The following is a 20,283-nucleotide window of genomic DNA, read 5'->3' as shown; positions in this document are numbered from 1 at the left end:
TGTCTCTTATGCCTTACTAGTTTTCTCTTTAAAATGAAAAATATTTTTTTTGTAGGATTTGACGAGAATAATAACTTTTCTATCATTCACTTTATGTTTTCGTTATTTAACTTCCAGCTATTTTGTATTATCTTCGGGATATTTATTTTTTTGTTGAAAACATCCCTTATTTTCTTTTGAGACTTTACTCTTAAGGTTTTGTTTGCTCGATGTTGAGTACGAACCCGCACGATACATTAAGTGTTCTGTATCCACCGCGGTTATAGAAATCCGATTTTTAGCGTTATACCACCTTAAGGCACACATGAGAATAAAGCTAAAACACGAACAACAGTATCAGATAAAATTTTTATATTTTATAACGTATCTTAGTCCAGATTAAAGCGATAGAGACTTCAAATTTCTAGCATTGGTCATAAGCCGCTACTTTATTATCTCTATGTTTGATCATCAAATCAAATTGTGTGATATTTCTTCATTGTTTATTGAAGAAAAGAGACACTGTTTTTAATTATTTTTATCAGACAAGGAAACAAAACACTACTTTTATCACTACTGTCCTTACTAGCACCAAATCTATTTTTGACTACAGTCACAATATCTTTTATCTGGATAGGTCAATTAGTTTCAACAAGGGCTGTCGAAAAATCAATCGTGATCGTAGCTGCAGCTGTTACACCGGTTACACGTAAAAATATTGGAACATTGTATATGCGGATAATCGAATGAATAATGGAAATTAAAGATGACAAGTTGAAAAGTAGCAAAGTTCCAGTTATGGTCAATGAGATTTAGAGCTGTCTATTGAAGACCTATTTGGCTCTGTCTGAGAAACAGATGCAACAAGGAATGAAAAAGGAAAGAGATCCATTGGTTACTCTACTGTCATTAGCTATAAGGTTTCTGTTAATGATGTGGCACAGCCATAACTCAATCAATTTTGTCCGATTTAAAAACTGTAACTTGTAATCTAATGTTTCACAATATACTACATCCTATGTATATTTCACTAAACTTAAATAAATCTCGGAATTTTTACGTCTGACTCTTGCCGCAAGGTTGAGGAAGAGACCATGTTTTAAAATATTTTAGTGTTATTATTATTTCACTGAACCCTGCAATATAAAAGGATCAATATATATATATATATAACTTGAGGTTATACAATGTTATTTTGAAGTTGATATTTTGTGGTTTGTTTTAAACAACGCTACACTTAAGACTTTTTCAATCTTGGTGTTGTTAAATACTTTATTTCTTGTAGGGTTAAAAGCCATTGGCAACGTTTAAAATGTAAACACGTTTCTCATTAGAAATTCGTTTTGATAAACGAAGGCCATAACATTATTAAAAATCCGATTGTTACTTTTATATAATTTATTATATTTATTAGTTACGAAAAATATTTTGTTCTCGTTCCTTGCTTAGGTCTGATATTATTAAAATATATATATTAATATATTTTTTCATTCATATTTCAAATATATGAAATTAAATTTCAAATGTGTACCCTAATATATGATGGCTAAATTTTCTCTCATAATTTGGTAACCTAAAAATTTCGCCAATACTCATCCAGTTTATCTCAACTACAAGTAGATAAAACTTTCACTAAATGACTACTAGTGTTTTCTCTGTGACAATACATTACTTTCAAAGTATGACATTTTAGACCGATTTCATCCAATTTAAGAATCTAATGTCTCGAAGTGTTGTTAGTGATAATCTATCCATAAGTAATCTGCTGTATTTATTGTAGTTCTTATTTAATGCTAATGGTTAATTGTACTTTATAAGAACTATATCCCGGACATCATGTTGTTTTTAAAACTACTTCGTCCATTGTTGGTTGTGCAAATCGGGAGGCTGTGATTGGGCAAGGTTATCTGACTTGGAATTTCTTAAATTAATTATACTTGTAGGTTTTCCACAGATCCGCCACAGTACATTGAAGAAGGCAAATGTCATAGAAATCCATAAGGCTGTATTTGTGGACTTGACATATGGCCGAAAGGGGCTGCTGTAATTCCAGTTTCTTGGAAAATCTTTCTTAAGAAAATAAATGTTCATTTCGAGGTATGGCCAAACGTGCTTTTACCTTGATATCAGAAGGAATGCCCAGATTTATCACAATAGTATTTTTAGTCCTAAGATTTTCTTCCTCAACAATAAGTAGCCTTCACTTTAGTGCACAAAGGCATTGTTACAACATAGCTTCAGGATGTGCTTTCGAAACCTGCTGTTGTCCTAAATTCGTTGCTTTACTAGTTTTCCACTTCCTTACGGAAAACTGAAAGTTTCGTACTTGAAAATGCTGTCCTTTACTTAACAGTCTCGTTGAATAATGTCTTGAAAACCAGTCGTGGTATTTTACACTAACTTTGTTAAATGTTGAACTTCGTTCTACGCATGTCACAAAATGTTATTGGGTGACATTGAAACTCTAATTAAACCACTTTACTATCAATGTATTTTACTAAAATTATTTTTGTCAGTATGTCAGAATTCAAAGTTTTCTATAATATAAGTTGTTATTTCTTTACTTCAAAAGAAACATTTAAAACAATAGTTAAAAATTCAATTTTCTTGTCACGTGACATTTGTTCTGTTTCGTTAACTCTATTAGTAATAAAAAAAAGATATTGCAAAAAAATTAGTATATTCTGTAATAGTAGCAGCTAAACTTGAAGAAAAAACATGTCTGAAACAGTTAATAAAAGAATGATTTCTTTCATTATAAAGTGTGTTTTGACTTTTTACAATATTTATGGCAATAATTTTCCCACGTATTCTGGTCATTTTCTACAGAATATTGAACGGAATCATGCTCTTACGTGAAATGGAAGTTTTACTTTTTTTTTGTTAATATTTCAATTAATGATAATATTTCATTTTTAATGCCTAACTTGGTCAGGTGGTTCTCGTAACTTGTAGGTCGCGGGACCGAAACCAATTACACTAGTCTTTTCAGCTACTCGTTCGTAAAAAGGAATCAAAGAGTTGGCGGATGACGATGCTGAATAGCTGCATATTTCCCTCTAGTCCATCAGTTCAAAACTGAGGATGGCTGGTTCATATAACCCTTCATTAGCTTCACGCGAAATTCAACAGTAAAATACTTAAAATCAGGTTAAGTAGTTAGCATACAGAATCACCAACAAAAGTTGTAATATTCTTAAAACGAGACCCAAAACTCAAGTGAAGAATTGTCAACTATTCGAACGCGCTTGAGTTTTGAGTATCGTTTTTAAAATAATACAATACTTAAGAATTTCCTCTGATGGTGTAATAGATCAATTGTGCAGTTTAGGTTTTATTACCAAAAAGTTTTTTTTTACTGATAACTGATAGGTTTAATAATTGATTATGATTGGTCAGTATTTACCTTTTTCTATTGCTCGTAACGAACTTGAGTTTACACACATGATCATTTAATTATCGCTACTTCTAAAGAGAAATGGTATATGTATTTAGTACAAGAAACTTAAAACGCTATCATTAACATAACCCTTTAGGGTAATTAAAAGTTTCATCTTTTTCTCATACCATAGTGGTTTGATAATAATTTCATAGCTGAGTCTACCCTACTGACCAAATATCTTAGAATTGTGATATTTACTAGGTTCATTATTATGTGTATATTAATATTAAAACGATATGTTATTTTTAAGAATTATTTCAAAATTTAACAGGATTTCGTATGTTGCTTTTCTTCGATTCAGGCTTGAGAAAACAAATCTTGTAGCTTTCGCATTGTACAAATTATCTAGTCAGAACACTTTGAAATCATATCCAGTTATTTATTGATTGGAAAGTCCTATTTCGGTTTGATACTGTTAATCGTACCTTACAAAATACCATTGTCATTGAATATGCTTCAAGTGTATATAATACTTGACATTTTCTCTTTGTTTTATAAATGAGTTTCTTATGTATTGCACATGATCATGGTAATGTTTAAACAGCTTATATAACATGTTTTAACCAGTTAAACTGTATATACTAAACATACTCGAAATTGCTCGCTATGCTACTTTTCTATTAAGCTATGATATAATAATCATCATACAACTTTTATATTAAGTTATAATTTGGTCATAGTAATTACCATGCTACTTTTCTATTACGTTATAAACTGATCATAGTAATCACCATGTTGCTTTTCTATTAAGTTATGATGTGATCATAGCAATCACCATACTACATTTTTATTAAGTTATAATTTGATCATAATAATCACCATGCTACTTTTCTATTAAGTTAAAATATTATCATAGTAATCAACAAACTACCCTTTTGTTAAGTTACAACCTGATCATAGTGATAACTATTTTCAAGATGCTAAATAAAATAATCCCCATTTTTGTAACAACTAATTAGTTTTCTGCCCCAGAATTTCCTTTTTCTTTTTACTCCTAGCGAGTCATAATATATATATTTATATTTATAGAAATAACTTGGTTTGGGTATTTGTTGGTGAAAACGAGGTCTAAGACGAAGTTTATAGGTTCACATTTTTGTTTTACTTGCGTTACGGTTAACACAGCTGCTCCAATAAGTAGAAACGGAAGTTGAACAAAAATGTTTATTAGAAGCACTATCACGAAGTAAAGCCATTGAAAGAATGACCGCTTAGGCTAGGAATATACAATGAGTTTCCTATAATAGCTACAAGAACAATAAACAAATCGATATAATAACGACAGCTAACTGTTCTGTAAATGTTACCTGTTGGCTTCTTGAACTCTCTCAATGCTTCCTAAGCACGAAACATGGATCGTCAAGTTTGTGTATAGATTTGCTAAATGAGCCCCAAATCAAGCAAATCGATACAGAACTGACGTTACCAGCTAAAACCTAAAAGTATTATCTGGACTATTTTGTCCGATAGTCATAGAAGCGACAAAGTGCAAGATCACGGTCCACTATAATAATTGGTACACAGCTTCACCATAACTTGTGTTTAAATAATAAAAAGTCCGTTACAAACCTCCATAAATCTTCAGAACTTTGTTTGTTCCAGTATAAGTGTATCTCCATACCGTAGAGTCAATTCAGGAACATATCAGTTTGTAATTCCATATGTGAAAGTTTACAATAGTGGTTACGTGCGTTACCTCTTTACTTCAAGACATTCAACAACAGTAAGGTATTTGACAATTAACATCTGGCATGAACTTCTAATTAGTAATAGCTAATAGCGTAATATTTCATAATTAAAAGGTTTTATTTACACGAGTAGTTTATATTATTTTGATTGTTATCGCTTGTACGACTGCCTTTTCATTTCTCCACACATCATCTTCGTGAATGCTGATCGAAAATCCGGGCTGAATATAGTGTAAATAATGGGATTCAACATGGAATTAACATAACCTAACCAAAGAAGAAAACTAAAAAGAACAGCACTCGGTTCACAAGCAGAACACAAAGGCATCAACAATGCCATCACAAAGAATGGTAACCAACAAATTACAAAAACTCCGGTTATAATAGCAAGGGTCTTGGCTGCTTTGCGTTCACGCTTTGCTTCTAAGGATTCTTTAGTGTGCCTTTTCTTTTTAGGAAGCACTTCCGTTCGACTGATATCAGTATGTTTACTGGTGAGGCCGTTAGTTGAACTGGTAATATCTGGACTAGCTGTTTGGGAATTCATGTTTGAGAACGATGTCATTTCACTACATGAAGGTATCGTGGCAGTCAACGGAGAAGATTTTTTAGCTTTGTCTTTCCTTTTCATGTTGGGGACATTATTTCCTGGTTTGTGACGAATTCGTTTTCTGGCTTCTCGAAAGATTCGAAAGTATAGAATCAAGATTAATACGAGAGGCACATAGAAAGAAGAAAATGTGGCAAAAACTTGATAAGCAACATCTTGGCTGACGAGACACCTTTTTTCTTGCTCTACGCGCTTTAAGAAGTCAGGATCTTTCCATCCAAAGATAGGAGCCAGTGAAACCACAAACGCAACAGTCCATACTATAAATATCATAGTACCAATATGCCTAGCGCTACGTTTCCTAGCATAATCGACTTGTGTTACTGCCCAGAACCTGTCGACAGCAATGGCTAGAAGATGGAGGATGGAAGCTGTGCAACATAAGACATCAAATGCAGTCCACACATCACAGAGGGCGGCACCGAGAATCCATTCTTGAGTAACCTCATACACAGCTCCGAGTGGCATCACGAGACATGCAACCATTAGATCAGCCACTGCTAACGAGAGTACTAGATAATTCCCAACGCACCGCAGATTTCGATCCATAAAAATAGCTGCGATAACGAAAACATTGCCGATAACTGTGGCTAAAATGAGTAGCCCGAGAATAATGGAGGTTATACTCATGAGCACAACGCCCTCTTTTGGCTGGGTTGGAAGAATGATATTTTCTGTAAGGTTTATTGTTAAATTAGTTAATGTTGATTCATATATGGTCATAGAAAAATTATCATAACTCTTGTCTGGTGAAATGTCATTAAGATCATCTTCCAGAAGGAAGTTTCTGCTTCGTTCCTCAAACACAATTATTGTGTCATCCATGATTGGTCGATAAACCTGAATTACCTAAAACTGGTATAAATACACATATAAAACAATTAAAAAGTTGTAGTATTGAATACTGTAAACAATCATTCGATTATAATATTTGCATGTTAAAGAATAACAGTTTTAAGATCTGGAACATAATGATTAGTTAAAAGTAGTTGAGTGTCATAATTTAACTGATGTAATTTATTTCAATATAAAATAAAATTATTATGTAACAGCGATTCGGTTTTTGTCATACTAGTAAACTAAAAGTTTAATTTATAAATCTTCTAAATAACTAAAACATATTATTTTTACCTTATCTATAATGTCACAAGAGTCACATGTGGTAATAAGATGTTAAAAGGTTTCTTCGTTAGATATAAATGCAAAACAACAGTGTGAGCCACTTATGCTATTTTTGTTTGCAACATCATTAATAGTTAATCAGTTTATATAACTCTTTCTGTAAGTTTTTCTTCAAACATTAAAATTAAGCCAAACGTACTGTGTAATTAACTTACCTTTTATCAACAGAGTATAATAAACAATTCAATTAAGTCTTTGGTTTCGTAAGTTACTCTCAAACACATGGACTTCAATTTTTATTTTCAGCTGGATAGTTTCATACTCATTTTATATATACATGGAAAGTTTTCCAACTTCTGATCCTTTCCATTTCGTCCACTTTCTTGTAGCAAAAATACTCTTAAAGATGAAAACGTGCGAAAAAATTTACCTACGTTTAAAAAGGAATACAATTATTGTTTTTGCTTATATTATGTACATCAGAGACAAGAAGGAAACTCAACGTGAAATCCGATTATTTGTACTAAACATCTTAATTATTTAGTAGAAGCTACTTTAACCAGTTATTTAAGGTTACATTTGATCACGTACAGCACATTGTTCTATCATTGTTAGCGTTGCACTTCATGATAGGAAGACAAGCTCACATCACACAGCTTTACTCAAATAATTAATATTAAGCAGACAAGTATGTATGTATGTATGTAGATTCTAAAATTTCGTTGCCAAGAGGTTCCATTATTACAATAGCAGGAGAGAAAACAAAATATTGCACAGAATGTTTAATGTAAAAAAAAGGAAAAATCAAAGAAAGACAAATGGACCATATTATCAATGACTTACGTCTATATCAAAACCTAAAAAAATCTTAGAAAATAAATTAATGTAACCTTAGCATAAATATATATTTTACATTGTGTTAGTGGATTGTGTGTTAAGTTAAGAACGCTCTCGCCTTTCATACATAGTAATGCAACGTTCTAATCTTCTGAGATATCTTTTCTTTATTTATCGTATACGACTTGAAAACTTCCAAGCTTTAGCTACGTTTACTCATTTTAAAGATATTTCGTGTTTCTCATGAAAAAATATATTTGTTGGATATTTGATTAGTACGTTTATCTGAGTTTAGACTACAACTCTTTTTCTTCGTGAGTCATTTTATTTTTGTAACTATTACATCTACTATTAAACCAAGTGATATCTACGCTTGTACCCTGTACCCACCATACGGATCGGTGTTCGGTTTATAATGCTATAACACCTTCAACTGAGACAAATATGGTAACCGAAATTTGCAACTGATTTCTTATATAATTACTTAGTTTTAAATAGTGTGTGTGTGTTTTTTCTTATAGCAAAGCCACATCGGGTTATCTGCTGAGTCCACCAAGGGGAATCGAACCCTTGATTATAGCGTTGTAAATCCTTAGACTTACTGCTGTACTAGCGTGGGGGCTTACATCTAGATAGAAATGTGTATTACACTTTCTTATGTGTAAATATATATATTCAAGTTAAAAATAACGTTCAAGTTAACTATTTGACATATAAATGGATGTGTAGCTATACAGAAAAGTACGGTCACATGGGTTTAGTACAATATACGTCCGGGAAATGGTTTTTTAAAGCCAACAAATTAAGGACTGCGTTAAAAACAGTAAATCCCAACCTGTGAGGTTTTTTTTAATTATGCACCGTATTTTGTTTCAGGTTAACGTGTTTTGTTTATGGCTTAAACATTTATGGTTATAATATATATACACTGCTGGCCAAAATCTTAAGACCAATGAACATGAAGAAAAAATATGAATTTTGCGTTGTTAGATTCAATCACTTATTTGAGTAGAGCTTCAAAAGATGAAAATAAGAAAAGGAAAATAAAAATAAAAAACGTTTTTAGCACTTAATAGGGAAAATGTGAACACTATGAAATTAGCCGAATTACTAGCTGATCAAAAGTTTAAGACCATACTGAAACGAAGTGTTAATCGGTAAACACGTAACGAAATTTAGTCATTTGTATTCAAGCATTAGCGTTGTCAACATCTCCCACTGACATCTCCTGTGTTGCATCGAGTAAAAACATGGCAAAGGCTAAACAGTTGACAGAGTTTGAATGTGGCAGAATTGCTGAGCTGCAAAAGCAAGGTCTCTCTCAATGTGCCATCGCTGGTAAGATTGGGCGGAGTAAAACTGCTGTTGTATATTTCTTAAAAGACCCTGAGGGATACGGAACGAGAATATCAAGTGGTCGGCCCAAAAGAAATTTTGCCGGCGTTGAGCAAGAGGATTCAACGGGTTGTCCGGCAAGACACCAGCCGATCGTTGAACCAGATTAAGGCCCTTACGGACGCAGAATGCAGCTCAAGAAAATAAGACGGTATCTACGAGAGAAAGGCTTTAAAAACCGTAAACGTCTTCACAGGCCACGCCTCCTTCCACACCATGAAACAACTCGGTTAAACTTTGCTGAGAAGCACTAAACATGGGACGTAGAAAAGTGGCTTTGTTCTCTGATGAGATTTGTTAACCTGGATGGTCCAGATGGCTTCCAACGTTACTGGCACGATAAGGATATCCCACCAAAGTCATTTTCTATACGATACAGTAGAGAAGGTTCCATCATGATCTGAGGTGCTTTCTTCTTCTTTGGAACAATGGAGCTTCAGATTATACAGGGGCGTCAAACAGCAGCTGGCTACATTGGCATGTTGGAGAGAGCATCTTTATTGTCTGAAGGCCCTCGCTTGTGTGGAAATGGCTAGATCTTTCAGCAGGACAACGCTGCAATCCACAATGCCCACAGGACAAAGGACTTTTCCATGGCGAATAACATGATTCTTTCGGACCATTCAGCGTGTTCGCCCAAGCTGAACCCCATTGAATATGTTTGGGATGGATGGACGTCAATTCCAAACAGTACATGATCTTCGTCAAGCCATCTTTACCACTTGGAATAACATTCCAGCCAGGCTTCTGCAAACGCTTATATCGACCATGTCAAAGCAAATTTTTGAAGTTATTCGCAATGACGGCCGTGCAGCTCACTACTCAGACTTCTTGTTGGGCATTTCCTACCCTGTTTAGGACTTCTTTTTGGTATGGTCTTGAACTTTTGACCAGCTCGTATTTAGGCTAATTTCATAGTGTTCACATTTTCCCTATTAAATGCTAAAAAAGTTTTTATTTTTTATTTTCCCTTTTCATATTTTCATCTTTCGAAGCTGTACTCAAATAAGTGGTTGAGTCCAACAACGCAAAATGCATATTTTTTTTTATGTTCATTGGCCTTAAGATTTTGGCCAGCAGTGTATATATATACATATAAATTAATGTAACAAAAAAGTATCACCGGTTTTGTGTTTCTACGTTAAATTTGATGTTTCGCCCAAAAAATAATCAAGCGCAATCTGCGATTTGTCCACTGCGAGGAATCAAACTCCGGATTTTAATGAGTTATTACTATCCACTTTAACACAATTTTCCTCTAACGATAAGTTTACATTTAGAGTCATAAAAATGTTCACATTTAAAGCATAAATATAACTTCCATATGTTCTGTTTCAAATTATATTACGAATACTTAAATTATTACCGACCGATAACCGAAGAAGGTCGAAACGTTGTTCGCTCTTCTATGTAAAATATTTTCTCAACCCAAACGAGCCGTTTTTGCATATAAATTATTACACGTTCTTATTCTTTACAGGTATAAAAAAATAACATTCAACTAAAACTAGCAGCTGCTGTACCGTGCTTTCACGAAGCCCTGTTTGTTATTGAAAGTAAAAAAATGGTTTCCTTCAACAGGATATTTAACACGAATGGATTAGTATCATCTGCAAAGGGAAGAAATTAGCTTTACGATAGAAAAGTTCTCAAGAATGACAAAACCTGATGTTTTCAATGAATTGTAGCAAAAGCCAAGGGACCCGGCATAGCCAAGTGGGTTAAGACGTGCGACTCGTAATCTGAGGGTCGCGGGTTCGCATTTTCGTCGCACCAAACAAGCTCGCCTTTTCAGCCGTGGGTGCGTTATAATATGACGGTCAATCACTATATGTTGGTAAAAGAGTAGCCCAAGAGTTGGCAGTGGGTGGTGATGACTAGTTGCCTTCTCTCTTGTCATACACTATTAAATTAGGGACGGCTAGCGCAAATAGCCCTCGAGTAGCTTTGCGCGAAATATAAAAACAAACAAACAAAAGCCAAGGTCCTTGGTTAAAATAAATTAAAGTCATTTAGTAGTGAAATACCTATAGCGATTATGTTATAGTAAATATATTTAGCTAACAAACTTTCTGTGCTAATAATGTAGTATTATGCTTAGGATTCAAAGGCTTATCTCATTTTCATCTGACACTAGTCCTATGGGCGGAGTTATCTCAATGAGAAATAGAGGTAAGAAATAAAACGTCGTTTAATTAATTAAAGAATTAAGTTTAAGCCTTTGTTGGATCAGTGGTTGTACCTCATCTCTATATCATGGTAGCTGTACCTCACCTCTATATCATGGTAAGAAATAATAAAAAAGGTGATATTTTAAAGCATAACACTATGGTTATAAATAGAAAATCTAGCAGAACAAAGCTAAGCCCTGAACAAAGATTTAATATTGCTTTTAATGTGATTGTTAGAATAAATGCTCGTTAGAATTTCTTTTTAATAAATATGGTTTCTTATAATTTAATTTGAGTTGCAAAATTGTTCACTTTAAAAGTTTGTTTGTTTGTTTTTTAATGTTGCGCAAAGCTACATGAGGGCCATCTAACAGCTCGTCATCATCATCATTGCCTACTACTATTCGCTGGAACCGACCGCCAAATTATAACGCCCCTACGCCTGAAAGGGAGAGCATGTTCGTTGTGTGTTTTTTTTGTTTTTTTATGGTAAAGCTACATTGGGCTATCTGCTCAGCCCAACGAGGGGAATCGAACCCCTGATTTTTGCGTTGTAAATCCGAAGATATATCGCTGTACTAGCGTGGAGCGCATGTTCGTTGTGACAGGGATTTGAAACCGCGATTCTCAGTTGAGCGCCCTAACTACGTAGCCACGCCGAGCCTACACTCCAAAAGTAAAAAAAAAAGAAAAATATTACGATTTTAAATTTGTTCTGAAAACAGATGTCGTTATGCATAGACAAATATAAAATTTATTATTATTTGAAGAAAAAAGTTAAATCCGTTCTTTTACAATATCAATCAAATATTCCTTGATTAAGTATCGTAATACTAGACGTAAAAGCATGGTGTCTGATCATATGCAATTTACTATAGAATCTATACAGATAAGATAATATCATACGAAATGAAAAAATGTCGTCACTACAATAATATCTTATTAACTTTATTCATAAAATATACTTATTTTTATTATACAAGAAAACTTAATCGTAAACGTCAACATTTGAAGAGTTCTGTTTTCTGTAGAAAATTGTTTTGAAAATATTATAGCCATCACAAAAGTATTTAAATGAAGTTATTATGTTATTTATTAGAGTTTGTTTTTACGTACTTTTTATATAAATTTCAATTTTGCTTATAAATTCACTAGTTTACAAAAGTTCAGCAGATAGCACAATTTGGCTTTGCTATAAGAAAACACATACTTTGCAAACGTATCAGGAGTTCGAACATTTATTTATTTTTTAATTTACATTTTTAAGGGTGCGTTCTTTCACAACATTTGTTAGAATCACATAACAACAACACATTTTGTTTTAGGATGTAGATTATTCAGAAACTTTTATTCTACGTTGTGTTTCAGCAACTTTCATTTATCGTTTGTAAATTTTTAACGTATCTGTGATGCGGATATGTAAATCTTTTATTAACCATAGGTTTTACAGCATCCAAACTACATCTGGCCATTGCTGTTTAGTGAGTAGCCTATTGAACAACAGAGATTTTTACAGTAGGAATATTCTAGTTTTCAAGTACTACAAAGTTCTTATCCTTAGTGGCTTATAAAAATCAACTGGGAAAGGTAGGAGGTAGCTAAAGGTGGTCTTTAAAAATGTCTTCAGCCAAACGAAATACCTTTATCGTGTACCTACGAAATATTTGCTTAGTGGTGCAAGTGATTTCCACCAATTTAGGTCAAAAACAGTTTCCTGGGTTGAGTTCCATATCCGCGAACAGTTGGATGTAGCCTACCCAAGGCAGTTTACGACAAAAAATTGCTGAAAATACTTGTACTATTTCACGGATAATCCGTAGGTATATGTTTGTTTGTTTGTTTTTTGGAATTTCGCACAAAGCTACTCGAGGGCTATCTGTGCTAGCCGTCCCTAATTTAGCAGTGTAAGACTAGAGGGAAGGCAGCTAGTCATCACCACCCACCGCCAACTCTTGGGCTACTCTTTTACCAACGAATAGTGAGATTGACCGTAAGATTATACACCCCCACGGCTGGGAGGGCGAGCATGTTTAGCGCGACGCGGGCGCGAACCCGCGACCCTCGGATTACGAGTCGCACGCCTTACGCGCTTGGCCATGCCAGGCCCCATAGGTATATGAAAGAGGCATTTCGTTTGTCTGAAAACATTTTAAAAGCTACTTTCGACTACCTCTGACTTCTACCCACACTTCTAATGAAAGGTTATTATACACTGAAACGTTGTAATCACTAAAATCAGAGGCCCAGCGTGGCCAGGTGGCTTAAGGTGTTCGACTCGTAATCTGAGGTTCGCGGGTTTGAATCTCGGTCGAACCAAACATGCTCGCCTTTTCAGCAGTGGGCGCGTTATCATGTCACGGTCAATCCCACTATTCGTTAATAAAAGAGTAGCCCAAGAGTTGGCGGTGGGTGGTAATGACTAGCTGCCTTCCTTCTCGTCTTACACTGCTAAATTAGGGACGGCTAGCGCAGATAGCCGTCGAGTAGCTTTGCACGAAATTCAAAACAAACACTAAAATCAGAATTGCTTACTGTAGAAGTAACTATTATTATTTTGTTTTTTTTAAGTTAATTAGCTATCTATTACTTTTATGTTATATTGTTAACACATTGTACACAGTCCCAAGTGTTTGGCGACAATTTTTATTGGACTACACATTTCTTCGAATTATCGCATTAACTATAATTGAAAGTTTGTACAAAAATACCAATAACACTCTCACTCAATACAGTTGATAAACGTAATATTTTAAACAATACTTTTAAATACAACTTCAGTTTATAAGTCTGTTTATTTGTGTCAGGAGTTTTGCGTGAAGCTGTCTAAAGGTTTATCTGCCATATCCGTTTGTAATTTTGAATTTATAGATTAGAAGAATGTCTGCTAATCAACAGAACTCAACGTCAGCTTTTGACTTACCCTTGTTTGATCAGAGTGAAATTTTAGCGTCACTCTTGCAATGCACTCATAGCCCCTGAGTGTGAAATATATTTATGCGGAAAGGGTCATGAATCAAGAGTATTGGGGTCCACAGCCCGAACTCTCGTCACTAAGGGCAAATCTAACCCTTTGTAAGTTGGTAGCAATGTTTTGAATATTTTCACTATCTTCAAACACTTTGGCAAAGATAGTGAACCTTGATCTTTACTGATCATTTTCCCAGAAGCCTGCTGCTTGGCTGAAATCTAATATTTTCGCTTCGTTGACGAGGCTGTGTTGAAGCTTCACTCCAACAGGAATGGAGGATATCATGTGAAACCAATAGATAGTTGATGTATGTTATACCTCTATAGAAAATGAATTACTTTGAATGAGAATTGCAGTGAGTGGGAGTTCAGATGATGAATGCTTAATTGCTTTACTCCAACTATGACGGTAGGATATTTCTTTGATGAATAAACCTATAATCGAAGCTGCTGTATTATGCAAAACCTGAAATTTACCTATCATAATAACCAAGGGAGGTTAACCATAAACTAGTCTGCTTGAAAATGAATGTACGAAACATGGCGGTCTCATACACTTGTTACACAATTTTAGAGAGCATCAAGCCATTTTAAAATGTACCACATTAAAACTTCAATAAAAATCACGTTCTGATGTTTATATGTTAACACAGAGTACAAGGAGTTGTAGCAACGAAGAGTAAAAGAAAAATTAATAACACGTTTTCTACTTATATTTTACTTGAGTGCTTGCTGGACGCATATAGAAAAAACACAGAATCAAAGAGTACATAAGATTATAAGGATGCCACAGAAAGGCTGTCTGAAGAAAGACGGGTATAAAAAAGAACATGCGTTACAGGGAGAAAACTGTCAACTAGAAATCCGTAAAGTTTCCGTTGCAATACATGTAAAGGCAAGAAACGGCCCTATAAGTCACTTTTAGCGAACTGTTTCTCGCACGATTAGGACCCGGAGATCAGCACTGAATACTTCGTAAGTTTTCAGTTTGCGAATGTGGTATTTTATAAGATTGTGCTTCCAACCGGATCAACACAGATAAAAAACTCTACACTAAACAAAGTTCATATAAGAGCATCAGAACCGCCATCTAAACCTAGTACAATCAAGCTTTTGAGAAAAGGATATCTGTTTTTAATCGCCTAAGTGTTGTTAACGATTTTTAGTTAATTTTCATTAAGCGTCTTATCATATTGTCACTTGTCATTTTGACATTTTTAAGCTTTACAAGTGCCTTGCAATAGAGATAACATTAATAACAGAGTAAATAACACTTCATATTATGCTTGTGGAAAAAAAAAAATTAATTCACAAGTAGTTGTATATAAATGCTAGTATTTCCATGTAAGATAGCTAATGGTATGCTATTTATTAAAGTTACATTTTTTTTTTAATTTATAGAAACTAAAAGTCAACGAGTATTACGAGAAGTTTAACTATCATTTTGAATATGGTTTACTTAATCTTTGTTCTATCAAAATTAATACTTGATAAACTTGATTAGGTTTAAGTATGTCTTTATTCTCATTTTGGGCCCGGCATGGCTAGGTGGGTTAAAGCGTTCGACTCGTAATCTCAGGTCGTGGGTTCGAATCCCCGTCGCACCAAACATGCTCGCCTTTTCAGCCATAGGGGCGTTATAATGTGACATCAATCGTACTCTTCGTTGGTAAAAGAGTAGCCCAAGAGTTGGCGGTGGGTGGTGATGGCTAGCTGCCTTCCCTCTGGTCTTACACTACTAAATTAGGGACGGCTAGCGCAGATAGACTTTGTGTAATTTTTCGCGAAAATTCAAAAACTAACAAACATACATTTTCGTTTGATGTAGTGTTGGTATTTAAGTAAAAATAGAAAAACATCAAATGAGAAAGATAAAGACGAGATTAATAGTCCGAATAATTATACTATTAGTAATACTAATTTCTCGTCTCAATCATTCCGCAAAACTATATCAAATAACAGAGACAAAGGAGTATGGATATTAAAATTGGTAGTAGTTACATGCTAATAGTCTTAGCAGTTTATAAGGAGCGTAGATGTTAAAACTGTTAATGCTATTTTTAGTTAACAAAGTTAGCAATAATTGTTTTATTAATAATTTTACTTCATCCAAGCTTAGTTTGACTCATCGTAATTATAGTTTTGCAATAATTTTAAGATGTTCACAAACATCATGTTGGTTATGTTGCTTTTTATATTATTTTTATGATTTCTCATTAAATCAGACATCGAGACCACATATCCAACACGTATACAAGATGAACAAATCATTCCTTTTTTGAGCATTCCCAACTCACCATGTAATCCACTTAATCGAAGAGTAAACTCACCCATTTCACACACGTACGCAGGGGAGGGTGTTTGCCCCAATCTCCAATTTTTGTGATGTAAAAAATACTGCTACTGTTCAGTACACATTAAGCACCTGCTCTCAGCCGGTTGAATAATTACTTCAGGTGAACACAAACAGAAGAAAGACTGAGTGCTCTAACTTTAATACGTAATCATCATGGTAATGCTATAATTGAAATTGTATGTGAGTTATTTATGGAAAAGTACCCCAGAAGGATAGAGCATACTAACTTGTTATTTAAGTAGTGCATACGCATATGATAACATAATATAGTATTGTTGCACAATTAACAAATACCTTACTATAATAAAACATTCGTATCCATTCAGTATTAAAACAGAATTATTTCTTGGTTTTCTTTGTATGTTTATGGATTTTATGTGAAAAGTCATGCAATTATATAAGTTACATATCATGCAAAAATGTTTCGAGATTTAATCTCAGATCACCTATTCTTTTTACTAATTTCCTGGGAGATAACATTCCTACAGACTACCGTAGCATTAGCATGCTGTACATGTTAATTGCGTTCACACAATATGTAATGTGTTGGCTTTTGATCGTAAGGGGTAGAATCCCTTTTCAAACATAGTAAGTAGAGGCCTGCATTTCATAAGTTAGAGTGTCCGTTGTAGCCGGTATAAACTAGATTCATATTAGAACTAGTAATAAACGTAGCAGATTCAGGGACAACATTGTTCGAGAAACAATAGTGCTGTGATATCATTGTGCTATTAGTAGGTTTACTTATCAGGCTAAAAGTTCGAACGAGATTGCGTACATTTTTCAAGAAATGTATTTAGTTTTTGAAAGTGAGTATATGTAATTCTATAGCTATTGGTATACTACAAATCAAAGCAGGATCAAACATAATACAGTCAGTTCATCTGAAAGAAGAAACAAAAAAGCATGCTTTAACTGCTTAGAAATCTAAAGGTAGTTTTAGCTTTATGTGTAATATTTGGATAATTATCAATAGCTTATAAATGTGACATTTAGGAGAGCTTATGTTCGTATGTAAAATGAACATCAATTCGTGGAGACTTTGTGTTATTAAACATTTTATTGCATAGCAATTCAAGTTACTCGTGCCTTTTGAAATATACAAGCATTTCAACTTTGCTCCTAACGCCAGAACAAATCCTATTTATCTATTCACTGGTGTCTTTCATATGAATATATTACCAATGTTTTACTGCTATAATCAGTATAATGTTCAAGACAAGTCTAAATTAATATCTTATTCATATAACAAAATAACTGTTTAAAACACAGGGAATGACCACATTAAATTACTCGGGATATAAAATGAAGCTATCGTTTGGATTGAAATTAGCTTAGTTTGAGACACATAATATTTTTACTCTCTTTGTTGTTACTAAACGCTAATTATCTAAAACAAGTAACTGATAACTGAAAATGTAAAGTATATTTATTGGCTACAGTTTATATAACATGGATTAAAGGATATAAAGCGTTTTATGTCATCTTGTAGAATTATTATTTTCTCCATTTTCTGAAACATATTGTGTAGAGAAAACTGAAAACAAGGAGCTGTAAAAGATCTATTCTTATATAACCCCTATTCAGAGTCAGCACGTTCCAAATTTGTTTCTCAACTAATACACAGATTAATTCCAACTAATTCACAGATACACTATATATATAAACTGTGCGCGTCAAACGTAAAAATATGCACTGAATTTCTACGTTTGATATATTCCAACGCAGAACTAATCTATGGTAAAATTAAGTCCTAGAAAAAATATTTCAGTTAAATTTAATGAAGGTTTCTCTTTAAGCTCAAATAAAACAGCAAAAACAAAGAAACAACCAGAAGATATGTCTTACATCAAGATTTCTGGCGAAACGCAATAAAGCTATGTAGCACTCTTCATATGTTCTGCTTAAAACGGACATTTAAACAAAATGTTTGAAAAACAATACTCTTACAAACATAACAGATTTTAAAATATTAATATTTGAGTAAGATTGAAAATGGAAGAAAGATTGTTAACTGACGAATTAAAATTTAAATTATGTGGAAACTGCTTCCCAGTAAAATGTATACTTTAATAACTTTATGACGTTTTCAATACCTCGTCGTTTTATACTGTAATTTAATTTCGTAAATCTGTCTTTGGGTGAAGTAGTCTAGGATTTCCGAATTTGATGAATTATTACATGACTCGAAAATGTTTTATAAATAATCATTGTATCTACATATCTGCTCAAACTACTTGGAAAAGTGTCTCTTTCGAGCAAATGCGTCTATTGTTGCGTCAACGTCAAAGCCATGTGAATTACCTTGTTATAAAGTAGAGGAAACAAATTCTGTAGAATTTAAGAATCAGTAATATTACTATTCTGATATAAAACATACTATGAAACGTGGCATCACAAATGTTATAAATATCTCTATAACATATAATCATTTCTCATAGGATGGTAGATAAATGGCTCCTGAAGACTTTGAATGTTAGTCAGACCCAATAATGCTCTGAGATATCACACATGATAGTGCATTAGCATGTATTGATAGATGTCAACAAATACTGAGTTTATGCATTATCATATGTTACCAATACAAAAATAGCTTAAATATTTACAATAAGACAGCAAGTAAATGGTCAAGGATTATGCTATACGACGTTCCAGATACATGAACGAAAAGTTGGTAGTTTCATTTTTTTCTTAGAATTATTTTAACTTTGTTTTTGTATTTAATACATTTTCCCCACGTTTTGAAATACGAATATGACGTCTTTCGCTTATGTACTAATCAGATCTCTTTTTGAATATGATTTTTTTTCTAGACCATTAAATCTTTTTGTATAAATCAAAATAGGAACTGGAGATAAAAGCATTCAAATTATCAATATTAATTAGAATCTGTTAAGAAAATTACAAAACAAACTCCAGAAAAGCATTTATCTAATAATTTTAATTTCAAACTGGCGTTTTTCGATTTATTATTGCATGAATATAGACACACAAAAGGACTAAATAATCCAACTTTCCAGAGAACAAATAAACTTCTGAAATTTTCATAACTTTGTGGAACAGAATTATTAATAAAACAGTTACAAAATTTTATTCGTTTCCTACTCCTTTACTTAAAAGTTTGAATTTAAATTATTGATTTTATAAATCAGTAATTTATTGTATAAAAAAAAAGAATTGTTAAATACTTCCATTATTGGTATATTACTAGTTCTTTAGAACTATCGCACTGCTTCTTAATATCTCCGAGAGTTCATGTCCTATCTTGTGACACAATACGGATAATTTCTATTTGTATTTATATTATGAGAGAAAGTTCATAAAAACAAAATGTTACCTTGAAGTTCCCTGAACAGGTGTGTGTGTGTGTGTATTTTATAGCAAAGCCACTCTGGGCTATCTGATGAGTCCACCGAGAGGAATCGAGCCCCTGATTTTAGCGTACGTAGACTTACCGCTGTACCAGCGTAGAATCCGTGAAAGGTTTGATAGACTGTTTCCTAGCAGTAGCAACGAAAGTGTTTCGACGTTAGTAATCGTCTATAAAACTATTGATCACCATTGAAATTTTATACAAAAAAAAAGTTGCTCTGTTTTGTTACACTGAATAATATTCTCTTAAAGGTATTGTTAGGATTGATCAAGCTTTTAAATATAAATATCTTTGTGTCCAGTAAAGTTTTAATTAAATTAACATGCATAATATGTAGACAACA

The 20,283-nt window shown here is 33.3% G+C and overlaps 1 pseudogene across 2 annotated transcripts in view; it reads right to left on the bottom strand.

The window, feature by feature from the left end:
* Nucleotides 1-4,475: 4,475 nt before the first annotated feature.
* The window catches only part of LOC143233929 (5-hydroxytryptamine receptor pseudogene), a 126,882-nt pseudogene continuing 111,074 nt past the window's right edge, over nt 4,476-20,283 (bottom strand). Inside the window, exons 3-4 of one of the 2 annotated variants that reach the window (XR_013018409.1) lie at nt 7,057-7,271; nt 4,476-6,574 (exon numbers count right to left, since the gene is read on the bottom strand). The product of XR_013018409.1 is annotated as a 5-hydroxytryptamine receptor pseudogene, transcript variant X1 (transcript). Of the gene's footprint in view, nt 6,575-7,056; nt 7,406-20,283 lie in introns of those variants that run through there. The other variant, XR_013018410.1, reaches the window with a different exon arrangement.

Source organism: Tachypleus tridentatus, chromosome 12, assembly GCF_004210375.1.
Source record: "Tachypleus tridentatus isolate NWPU-2018 chromosome 12, ASM421037v1, whole genome shotgun sequence".
Taxonomy (NCBI): Eukaryota; Metazoa; Arthropoda; class Merostomata; order Xiphosura; family Limulidae; genus Tachypleus; species Tachypleus tridentatus.
Note: the sequence above shows the minus strand (reverse complement) of the source record. Positions and strands in the feature narration are given on the sequence as shown.